The following is a 13009-nucleotide window of genomic DNA, read 5'->3' on the forward strand; positions in this document are numbered from 1 at the left end:
CTTTCTGGCTCAGCTCAAACCGTGAATAAGAAAAGTAGCCCCCAGCTGAAATGTTGAACCAGGAAGTATTCATCCCCCTTGCAAGTCCCACTTCCTCATTTATACCCCTTTCCTCCCAGAGCATCTGTTGCCACTTTGTCACAGTAGACAAATTCACCCACAGGGATGGACAACACACAGGTCACAGCCTTACACCTTCCTTATACTTGTTGTTCTTTTTTGCTAGGAATGCTCTCGGTTGGCTTGGTGGGTCTCTGGCTCTCAATTACTTTAGTGTCTTCATCTCAGAATTATTAATAGGATTAAATAAAATTATTTTGGGGGCTAGGGTTGTGGCTCAGTGGTAGAGCATTTGTCTGGTATGTGCGAGGCACTGGGTTTGATCCTCAGCACCACATAAAAGTGGGTGAATAAAATAAAGGTATAAAAATGTTCTATCTGTTTTAAAAAAAGAAATTATTTTGTGTGAATCTAGATGATGCTCAATAGATTCTTTCCTACTCAAAATTTTGAATTCCCAGGCACACAGGCATTCTCCTCACCCCCCTTCTCCATTTAGCTGTTTTATTTCCCAGGAGTTCTTCTTCTTCTCAGATTGTAATACTCCAGAAACTTTTCTTGGTCTTGAATGTCCATTTGTACTTGTCTCAACTTGGGAGAGGGTGCTACTGCTACTGGTTTCTTGTGGGTAGAAGCCAGGGATGCTGCCAAACATCCTACAATGCTCAGGACACACCCATACCAAAGAATTATCCATCTTGAAATGTCAATGGGGGTGTGGGGAGGAGTGAGCCTTGGACCTTTGCAAGGCTAGTTCCTTGTCATCTAGATCTTGACCTAAACTGACCTTTTGCTGGGTGGGTTCTGAACAGCCTAAAATACTTTTATTTTTCTTGTAGTGCTTTCACTATATATTTATGTCTATTTTTAAAAAATGTTTCTGTTAGTACATTATGTTGCACACAATGGAGGGATTCATTTTTACATATTTGTACATACATGTAATATAATTTGCTGCATTTTAATCCACAGTATTTCCACTTTCTCTTTCCTACTACCTCCCCCTGTTCTCTTTCCTCTAACTGGTCTTCCTTCTATTTATTGTTTTTGTTTGTTCTTTGTTTTTTTTTTTTTGTTTTTTTTTTTTGTACTAGGGATTGAACCCAGGAGCTTAACCACTGAGCCACATCCCCATCCCTTTTTAAGTTTTATTTAGAGTAAGGGTCTTGCTAAGTTGCTTAGGGCCTCATTAAGTTGCTGAGGCTGGCTTTGAACTCATGATCGTCCTGCCTCAGCTTCTCAAGTCACTGGGATCACAGGTGTGTGCCACCACACCCCGCTTATTTATTGTTTTTTAATTGTCACCTTATAGATACTCATAAAGGTGAAATTCACTGTGGTATATTCATATATGTACATAGCTTAGTTTGGTCAATTTCTGTGCACAGTTCATCCCTTTCCCTGCCCCTCCTCCTTCCTCCTTAATCCCTTTTCTCTACTCCACTGCTCTTCTATTTTCATGGGATTCCCCCGCTTTTTTTTATTTTCTTATTTCTCTCTAGTTCCACATATGAGAAAATATTTGACCTTTAACTTTCTGACTCTAGCTTATTTCACTCAGCATGGTGTTCTCCCATTTCCATCTACTTACCAGCAAACGTCATAATTTCATTCTTCTTTCTGGTTGAGTAACCCTGTTGTATATATTACCACATATTCTTTATCCATTCACCTATTGTCAGGCTCCTAGGCTGGTTCCATTACTTTGCTGTTGTGAATTGTGCTGCTATAAATATTGATATGCCTGTATGTCTATAGTATTCTATCTTTTATGTATACCAACTCCCCCTACACTGTGTACAATACACTATTGAGTAAAAAGTAATAAAAATTCCCAAAGTTAGGGCTGGGGTTGTGGCTCAGTGGTAAGAGTGCTTGCCTAGCATGTGTGAGGCCCTGGGTTCGGTCCTCAGCACCACATAAAAATAAATAAATAAAATAAAGGTGTTGTGTTCATCCACAACTAAAAAATATTTAAAAGAAAAAAAATCCCCAAAGTCTGCAAAGATTAGAGACCTCGTTCCTCATTGCCATATCCCCAGGTTCTTGAATAGAGCTTGGGACCTAGTGAGATGCCATAAAGATTTGATGGATCAATGAATGAAAAGGAGTTAACTTCCGGGAGCAACTCAGCCTCCTACCTGCCCCCAGGCTATGCCAGCTTCTCATTTCCCTCTCAGTCCCAGAAGCCTCTGGCTCTTCCCTGCCTCCCCAGCTCCTCCAGAGAGAGGAGTAGAATGAATCCTTTGGGGGATCCATTGAGGGAAGCAGGCCTGCAGGACTGAGATAAGACTCAGGAGTGAAGGAGAGGAAGAAATCTTGGGAAATAAAAAAAAGCTAAATAGAGAATGGTGGGCTGGGAAAAGCCCACGTTCCTGGGAATCCAATATTTTCAGTGGGAAAGAAAAGAACTAACATCTATTAAGAATCATCTAGAGGGGCTGGGGTTATGGCTACAGTGGTAGAGTGCTCATCTAGCACCTGCGAGGCCCTGGGTTCGATCCTCAGCACCACATAAAAATAAATAAAATAAAGGTACTGTGTCCAACTACTTCTAAAACATAAATATTAAAAAAAAGAATCATCTAGAGGGCTCAGGGGTAGAGCGCTTGCTTAGCACATGTGAGGTGCTGGGTTCGATCCTCAGCACCACATAAAAATAATAAAATAAAGGCATTGTGTCCAACTATAATTAAAATAAAAGAATCATCTAGACGTGGGGCAAAGTAATTTCATTTAATCCTATTAATAAGTCTGAGGTGAAGACGCTAAAGTCTGGCAAGATTAAGTGCCTTATCTAAGGCCACATGACTGGGAAGTGCCTGAGTTGAGATTAAATGTGTGATTCCAAAGCCCAAGCTTTTCCCAGTGAGCCAACTGGCTTGTTTTTCCCATGTTGCTAAATCTTTTGGGGAAGACTGGATAAGGTAGTCCCTGTCCTCAAAACAGTTTCTAATCTGGTGTGAGGGGAAGCGGGGAGGCAGACAAGCACACAAATTAACACATTAAAGTTGTAGTTTGTGTGACCCCTATACCAGATTGGAGAGAGTATCAGTTTCCTGTAATCAAACTAATTGCTCAATGTGCACATACTCAAATTAGTAGGCAGTCTAGTATTGTGCTTGCTCTCTCTCTCAGCTCCCCAACCCAGTTATATTTAAGAACCCTTGTGGTTTACTAGGTCTGAATCAGTTCTAAATGAAAGATAGCCACATAATCATTACCACCTGGCACTACTGAACATTAATCATTGCAAGGGTTGGAGTAGTGGCCCAAGGTTACCATTTTTATACTCCTATAGCTGTGTTTTCATGGACTCAGCCATTATCCTAAAGGGGATCCCAATGCATACTCAGATGGTTCCAGTCACAGGTACATGTTACCAAATGTGCTGGGACCCAAAATGGCCACAGCAACATTTCTGGTTCCATTGTTCTTACAGAACCTTCCTACCAAAAAGTGGGGTCTAATTCCACTCCCTTTATATACAGGCAGACCTTGGTGACTTCCTTTGAATTGATTAGATAGAGCAAAAGTGACATTGTGAGTTGGGGATATAGCTCAGTTGGTAGAGTGTTTGCCTCACATGCACAAGGCCCTGGGTTCAATCCCTAGGAACACACACACACACACACACACACACACACACACACACAGTGACATTGCCTGCCTTTTGAGGTAAAGTCATAATCTTTCACCTGTTTGTGCGTGTGGTGCCTGTCCCTCTTCCCCCTCTCAATATACTCATGCTCAAAACCCAGCCTCCATGTGGTGAGGAAAGCCAGGCCACACAGGAGGCTATATGCAGACATTCCACCCGCAGCTGGCATCGCCCACTAGACATGTGACTGAGCCTTCCAGCAATTGTAGCCCCCAGCCTTCAGGTCTTCTAGCTGAGGCATTGTGAGAATTGAGAACTGTCCCTGCCACACCATGATGAAACTGATGGCTTACAGAACCCATGAGCATAATAAGTGATTGTTTGTATGGCTCCAGGCTTGGGGATAATTTGTTGTTATCCTTTCAGCTGTGAGAATTTGGGCTCCGCTATCGAGATTACAAGCTCAGGTACCCCTAGCTTCATTGTTTTTCAAGACCTGATCAAAGATCAACCTTTGTACATCATTCTGATTATTCCTAGGGAGAATTTATCTGCTTCTCTGTTTTATTATAGCATTTGTCACCTTGTATTAAAATTACTTGTATCTACCTCCCAGATCAGCTATGAACTCTTAGAGGACAGCACACATTATATTACCTCATTACCTCTCTTGATGTGTGACAAGACTAATAGCTCCTTAGGTACAAACCACAGTATCAAAATTCAACACCCCCTACAGTATATTTTCAGTAGCTTCATTTATGTGTGTGTCTGTATGTATGTATACAGACACACACATATTTAGAATAGTCAAATTCAGAGACAGAAAGTGAAATGGTGATTTTCAGGGGTTGAGAGTAAAGGGGGATGGAGAATTGTTGAATGGGTTCAGAATTTTGGTTTGGGAAGATGAAAAGTTTCTGGAGGTGAATGGTGGTGATGTGAATGTACTTAGTATCATAGAACTGTACTCTTAAAAGTGGTAAATTTTATGTGAATTTTATCATGTTAAAAAACCAAACCAGGGGCTGGGATTGTGGCTCAGCAGTAGTGTGCTCACCTAGCACGTGCAGGTTGCTGGGTTCGATCCTTGGCACCACATAAAAATAAAATAAAGGTATTGTATCCAACTATAACTAAAACATAATATTTTAAAAATACAAACCAAATGCATAATGAAAAATAAAATAAAATAAAATATGTGTCATAGAGTGAAAAAAAAAAAAGCCTCCCTAGTCACAGTGGTGCACACCTGTAATCCCAGTGACTCAGGAGGCTGAGACAGGAGGATCACAGGTTCCAGGTCAACCTCAGCAATTTAGTGACACCCTAAGCAACCTGGGGAGAACCTGTCTCAAAATAAAGGGCTCAGGGTATAGCTCAGTTGTAAAATAACACCCTTGGGTTCAATCCCCAGTACTATATATAAAAAAAAAAGTTTCTCTTTTACTTTTGCCTTTGTGTTTTCTGGTGATAGGGAATGAATCCAGGGCCTTGCCTATGTTAGGCATACCCTCTAACACTGAGCTATATCTTTAGCCCCTCAATTCTTTTTTTTTTTTTTTTTTGGTACTGGGGATCGAACCAAGGCGTGCCTTGCCACATAGCCACATTCCCAACCCTTTGAATTTCTATTTTGAGACAGGGTCTCACTAAGTTGCCCAAGCTGCCCTTGAATTTGCAGTCCTCCTACCTCATCCTCCCAAGTTACTGAGATTATAGGCATGTGCCACCATACTTAATCTCCCAATTCTTATATTGTCATTTCTGAAATCACCAAGAAGTTGTGAGAATGTTGGGGGATCTCATGAAAAATTGAAGAGAATTAATCAGAGTAGCAGAAAGGGACTAAGGGAAGGGAGGAGGAGAGGAAAAAGGAGGTAGTGGGGAATGAAATTGACCAAATTATATTGTTATATGCATGTACAAATATGTGAGAACAAATTCCACTACTATGTATAATTAAAATGCACTAACAAAAAACAGGGAAAAAAAGAAACTATAAGACCCATAACAAACTCAGTCCTGGAACAAAATATAAAGATGCCTTCTAGGTGCTAGGGTTGTGGCTCAGCGATAGATCGCTAGCCTAGCACATGCAAGTTGCTGGGTTCAGGCCTCAGCACTACATAAAAATAAATAAAATAAAGATTTTTTAAAAAAGATGCCTTCTAGATGGTTTCATTTCTTCCTTGGGAGACTTCTGTGAAAATAAGAGAAGACACATGCACAGGACGTGAACCAACATCATGTGCTGCTCACAGCCTTCATGTTGAAAGTTCATGATCCTTTCCCCATGCCCCTCTCTGTGGCTTCCTGAAGCCTTGGCTCTGCCAGCACATTCCAACTCAGTAGAACTCATGAGACACAAGTCTCACTCTCAACATGCTTTTCATGATAATCCTGGATTTAGTAACACCTGTTCTGAAATGCAGTGCCAAAGGTGCCTGACCATCTGGTTTGAAGGAAAGAATGCTGAAGCAGAGCTGGAAGACCTGGATTCATGTCCCAGGTCTGCACCTCACTGACTCTGTGGCCTTGACAAATTATTTTACTTCCATGTTCCATTGTCACACACACCCAAAATACCCCCATGTATTCCATCTCTTACAAATGCATTCTGAATTGTACACTTGGAGAATGCCTATATGCCTACCTTTCCACCCAGGTTAAGACTATTATTCATTCTCTTACTATGAATTAATTCAATTGGATTACAAGGGAGTGTTGGACAATTTTGCCATATGGAAAATTCAGGCTTAGATGGGGTTGAAAGTGAGAAGTAGACAGGGCAAGAGTAATCTTTGGCAAGCACCATAGCACTACACTGGCTTCTAGAATCAGAGGAGAAGAGTCAGGAGCCAGAGACTGCCAGTTGGGTTAAACTCCCTAAACAATTATCCAGGAATATATCAAGAAAGCAGCCCAAGCTGGAATGCCTGGTAGATAGAGGACTGATTTACCCTTCATACAGTTTAGGCTGGTTTGAATTATTTTCTATCACTTGGCACCACTGGTCCTGATTAGGTATTTCCCACAAGATGGAAGTTACTTTTCATAGGAATATAGGGTGTTTTCTTTGCCTTCCATTGTCACCAGTTCCCATTTTAATCTGCAAGTGAATTAAAACAGCAAGACAATTTTTGCAGATTTTAACTGCAAAATCTACCAAATTTGGGCCTTCCTTCACTTGTTCAGTACTGCTTCTGATGCAAGGCATATTTGTAACACTTATCCTATCTGCTGATGTCCTTAAAAGAGCTGTGACCCCCTCACAGAGGGGAAATCTCGGTCATATCTTATGGGGAAAGAAAGGAGGTCATGACATTTTAGGCAACACTGAGAATCCAGAAAAATGGAATGTAGTATGAGTATCTATTGTTTCAAACTGAAGGGAGCTGTTTCCCTGAAAGGGAAAAAGTTTGCTTTACTACTAAGAATAGCATAAAAGAAACATCAGCCCAGTGCCTTTAGCTGAGAAATGAATTTCATTAGAGTCACAGTTATTGTCTATTGTTCCCATTGGTTGTTCTAGTTGGGCTGAGATCTGATTTTCATTTCAATTCTCACAGTTGGCATTATTACTTCCCTTTGTGTAACTTTTGGGAAAAAGTTCAATGTAAATCAGATTTTGTTTTTAGCTCCCACCAAAGAGAGACTTTTTTTTAATACAATGAAAGCAAATACAATTAGATCAAAATACTTAGGTCACAATGGAGTAACTTTTAGGAGTGTTGGTGAGTCCTCTGCCTTTCATTGTTTCATAATCTGCAATTACATGACTCTTCCCGTCCCTAACTTAGATGGGGTGCACCTGCTGCCCAAACCCTTTGACTTCCTTTAATGAAGGCTTCCTCTTTTTTCCATGATATTTGCAAACCTGAAATTTATTACTGTATGTTTCCCAGTAAAGGGAGGGTGCAAACCTCTCAAACATCAAAGGAACACCACTTCACCACTCCCAGTTTTTTGTTGTTTTTTGTTTTGTCCTTAGAGGCTAAGTTTGGAACTTCAACTTTTCTCAGAGATTCCAAGTGACCAAATAGCCTTCCCAAATTTTCACTCTTAAATTCCCCAGATTCTATTTCTGATGTGTAAAAACAAAACAATATATATATATATATATATATATATATATATATATATATATATATATATTACTGTGGTTAATCACATAACAAAAAATTTACCTTTTTTGGTACTGGAGATTTATTTTTAAATTTTTTTTTTTTTTAGTTTTCAATGGACCTTTATTTGAGTTATTTATATGCAGTGCTAAGAATCGAACCCAGTGCCTCACATGCTAGGCAAGCACTCTACCACTGAGCTACACCCTCAGCCATTTTTGTTTTTGTTTTGAGTCAGGTCTCACTTAGGGCCTAGTTACTGAGGCTGACCTTGAACTTGAGATCCTCCTTCCTCAGCCTCCCAAGTGGCAGGGATTACAGGCATGTGCCACTGCACCTGGCCCATCTATTCACTTTTTTTGGAGGAGGGGGTACCAGCAATTGAACCCAGGGGTGCTTAACCACTAAGCTACATCCCCAGCCTTTTTAAAAAATATTATTTAGAGACAGTATCTCGCTGAGTTGCTTAGGGCCTTGCTAAATTCCTGAGGCTGGGTTTGAACTCATGATCCTCCTGCCTGAGCCACCCCAGCAGCTGAGATTACAGGTGTACATCACTATGCCCAGCTCTATCTATACATTTTTAAGTGTATAGTTCAGTATTGTTCAGGCAGTATTTGTCTTTTTTCATCTGGCATATTTTATTTAACATCATGTTCTCAAGGTTTACTCATGTTGTAGCATGGGTTAGGAATTCCTTCCTTTTTAAAGCAGCATAACATTCCAGAGTACAGATATACCACATTGTGTTTATCCATTCATACAGCAATGGACATTTGGGGTTGTAAATTGTGCCACTATGAACATTGCTGTGCAGATGCCTCTTTGAGACTCTGCTTTCAACTCTTCTGGCTACATACCTAGAAGTGGAATTTCTAGATAATATGGTAGTTGTATTTTTAATTTTTTTGAGGAACCCCTATGCTATTTTCTTCTTTGAGTTTTAACCTAGATTTGTAAATTATAATATTTTCAGATTAAGAAGCATATGTCAAGGAACCAGTAATGTTTTGGGCAGACAAGTAGAAACCAAGTGTGGAGCAGAATCTAAATTTAAAAATGAAGTCAGAGCAATGTTATAGCAGTGAGGCTTTTATTTTGAGATTTGGGTTCTTCAAAATTTAATTTCATTTTCAATCTGTGATTCTCACTTCCTTATAATGTGTCTGGCCTCTTCTCATTAAGCTTCATTTCCTCCACTAGAATGAATTCTCAGAGATAATGAGGAGTCAGAGATCCACTTTTTCCTTTCTCCAAGCTTTCTTTACTTATTAGGCAGGTAAAATAAAACTAGATAGAAATCAAAGTCCTGAATGCTCACCTTACATTGTTTTTTTGTTTTTTGGTGGTTGTTGTTGTTTTGAGGGGTTGCTGGGGATTGAATCTAGTGTCTCTAGCATGCTAAACACTTTACCAGTGAGCTACACCCCAGTCAACATCATTTTCTGGGAGGGATTCTTGAGCTGAAACCTAGAGCCTCATACATGCTAGACAAGTGCTTTAATCAGTCAGCTACATCTTCATCCTAACATATTTTTATGGCTGAAATTATGTGCAATTTTTTTCCAGATCTTGCTATCAAAAAGTTTCACATCAAGCAGTGCTATGCTACATCATTATTTTTTTAATTTTGTACTTGTAGATGGACAGAATGCCTTTATTTATTTTTTTGTAGTGCTAAGGATCAAATCCAGTGCCTCACACATGCTAGACAAGCTACAGCCCCAGCCCACTGTGCTACATCTTCACACCAAAATACTCTGAATATTTGTCAGAACACACAAAGGGGGTCCAATTTCTTAAAGTATATTTTTGAACATTTTCTTTGTCCAAATGCTTAGTCTAAATGATGGAGGTGAGCAAACCCAGCATGTCGGATATCAGCCATGGACATTTCCTGTGTACCACTTTTCCCAAACATCTGAAAGAATGGGAAGATTAAATAGTATTATTTGATACCCACATTTCTGGAATTTCTGAGGATACATCTGTGGTAGAGGAAAGGTACTAGACTAAAGAGGATAGAATAAGGGCTGTGAACACTGCCTACCTCAAGAAATTCCTGGTCAACATGATGGCACACCTGTAATCCCAGCTACTTTGGAGACTGAGGCAGGAAGATGGAAACTTTGAGGCCAGACTCAGTAACTTAACGAGACTGTCTCAAAATAAAAAATATAAGGGGCTGGGGATGTTGCTCAGTGGTAAAGCACTCCTGGGTTCAATCCCCAGTACCACAAAAAGGTGGATGGGGGTGGTAGGGATGTAGCTCTCAGTGATAGAGTGCTTGACTAGCAAATGTGAGGCCCTGGGTTCAATCTCCAGCACTGCCAAAAAAAAAAAAAAATTCCTTCTTTTTCCAAGAACTTGCTTTTCTTTCATAGCAATCCAGAATACAATGGTTCTTAGCATAACTGCACAAGCAAATCACTTGGGGTGATATTTTTTCCAATTCCTATATCCAGGTAGCACCCCAAAACCAATGACATGAGCATTGTTAGGAAGTGGGACCCAGGCATCAGTATATTTGGAAAGTACCCCAAGGTTAAGAATAGCTATGCCTCAGATTAAAAGATTGCTACTGATTTCTGTACCCTATCATAATGATTTTAAATTTACCATTTTTATTAAAGAACAATACATAAACTTTGATTTCAAAGGTAAAGTGTCACATAATCCATGACATTTATGCTCCAATAAGCATAAGAGCAAAGATTCCTCAAGTATCATTCTCTCTACAAGAAATAAACAAATAGATAAAAATATGCACTACAGGGCTGCGGCTGTAGTTCAGTGGTAGAGTGTTCACCTCATATGTGGAAGGCACTGGGTTTGATCCTCAGCACCACATAAAAATAAAAATAAAGGTATTGTGTCCATCTACAACTAAATATATATATATATATATATATATATATATATATACATACACTACAGGGCTGGGGCTGGGGCTCAGTGGTAGAGCGCTTGCCTTGCACGCATGAGGCACTGAATTCGATCCTCAGCATCACATAAAAAATTAATAAAAATAAAGATATTTTGTCCATCTATAAGTAAGAAGATATTTAAAAATATGCACTACAAATCAGCGTGTCCCCAAATTAATTTCCATGAACAAAATCATTTTTCCATTTTATGACTATTTGATATCACTGTGGCTTATGTATTTTTCACTATTTTTATAGAACTCTATACTTTTCAAAGAGCTGCAGGTCTGCTCTTCCTTGGGGTATCTGCTTATTGGTTCCCACGCAGTTTTGTTTCTAGTGGTTCTACTGAGTATTGAATGCTTGTGACTCATTGGAATGTTTACCTTTTAATTCTTTTTAACAGCCTACCTCCTGGTCTCCTTCTACCTTTGATGTTAACTGGCTAATGTTGTAGTTCATTTCCTGTTATTTGCAACTTTGGAATTAAATGCACACATGAAGTCAAAGCAAATGAAAGACCCAGGTCAGTAGTCCTGTTTAGGGCTGCAGCTGTGGTTTTGGAAGGTCCCAGTTCAACAACTGGCTTGTCCTCTCTCCTCTTACCTCCCCCATCCCCGCCCCCACCTCCATCCTGCAATAGAGGCGTATCCTTCGTAGTCAGGGTTATTAAGGTTGGCCTAGTGTTGTTTGTGCCAGTAGTTAGCTTTTCCTGGGCTGAATCATGTATTTTGTTTGGAAAATGTATTTGACAAAATTCAAATGGAGAATTTGTCTCCATTTATGTAGCATGTAAGGCCCTGTCCTTGAATGTCCTTTAACCCCTGAGATTTCAGATATAATAATATGGTACACGTTTGCTTGTTGATTGCTGGGGGTGAAATGAACAGGAGGTATTATGGGCAATTGTTTTCTATGTGGAATTTGGAGTCAGAGATACTTGGTTTCAGTTTATAACTTAGTTCAAACATCCAGGATCATAAACTTGAACCTTACAAGTTGGTTGTACAGATTGACTGAGATAAAGTTAAGTTATGCAAATAAATATTTGTTCCTTAATTAGCCACCTATGTAATCACAAATTAGAAAAACATTCCGGTTTTATTAGACTTTTCAGCATTATAAAATAATAGAACTGACCAAGTTTCACCCTACTACATGCCAGGCTTGTGCTATACAAGTTATGAGGAAGGAAAAAAAAAAAAAAAACATGATGTGCTAGCAAGCTGTTTAGGACTCAGACAGGAAGAAAGTTACACCCATGTGATCTATTGAGTAATATGAGGCAATTTATAAGCAGGGGCTACATTCTGAACTGGAATGTTCCCTTTGCCTGGAGTGGAGCCTTGAGTTGATGGTTAAAGGACTGAGAACACAGTAGGAATTTGTGGAGTGAGAAATATCACAAACTGCTCAGTGCTTATCTCTGATTCCCACAGGTCTTGGCTGTGCAGGGAAATCACAACTCTCTTTCCCTTTTTTAGGGTTCCAGCTTGGTCTGAGAATTGAGTTGACATAAAATAGATTAACAGGAGAAGAGTATAGAAGACACAAGGGTTTTTTTTTTGTTGTTGTTTGTTTTTTAATCTACAAGTTCAATAGAAGTTTTACTTGCCCTCATAAGGAAACAAAGCCCGAAAGAAGTTGCAAAATGTATGTGTTTTTGTATTAGGTTGAACAAAGGCAATTGTAGAAAAGTAACTAAATTATGTGGGAATGCTAAAGAAAGGTAATTATTTTAACAAAGTCTGTTTGTACAGATTTTTCCCAGCTTTGACTCCCAGAGGAAGAATGTTTCTTTTCTCCTGATACAGACCATGTGGGTGGTCTATCTCCTGTGTTCAAAAAGAAAAAGGGAGGTTAGAATGTTCTTCTTTCATCTGCTGTTTTTCAGGTGCCTTTAGCTCAAAATAATCCTTATATCAAAATGGCATATAAAGGATTGTTATATTCTCCCAAGCATTTTACATCAGGGGCACCCTCCAGGCAAGGAAGATGGCAGCCAATGGCCCCAGGCTATAGCTTCTAGCTGAACGGTGGTGGTCCAGTGCACCCATCCCTGACCCAAGTCTGCGGATTGTGGGGGTCACTGAGTGACAGAGAACATTATTATTGCTCATCTTATTAGAACACCAGGCTGATGGTACAGGAGTTCTACAAATCAACAAAAGAAAGGAAAAGGAGGAGTGGGCTAGGCAAAGGTTCTAGCCACTACATGCCATGATACTTGGAATTTTATTTGCTTTCCAGGCAGGAAACTAGAAATCCAAAATGTCCCAGAAAAACAAAACAAA

The sequence above is a fragment of the Urocitellus parryii genome, chromosome X (assembly GCF_045843805.1).
Source record: "Urocitellus parryii isolate mUroPar1 chromosome X, mUroPar1.hap1, whole genome shotgun sequence".
Lineage (NCBI taxonomy): Eukaryota > Metazoa > Chordata > Mammalia > Rodentia > Sciuridae > Urocitellus > Urocitellus parryii.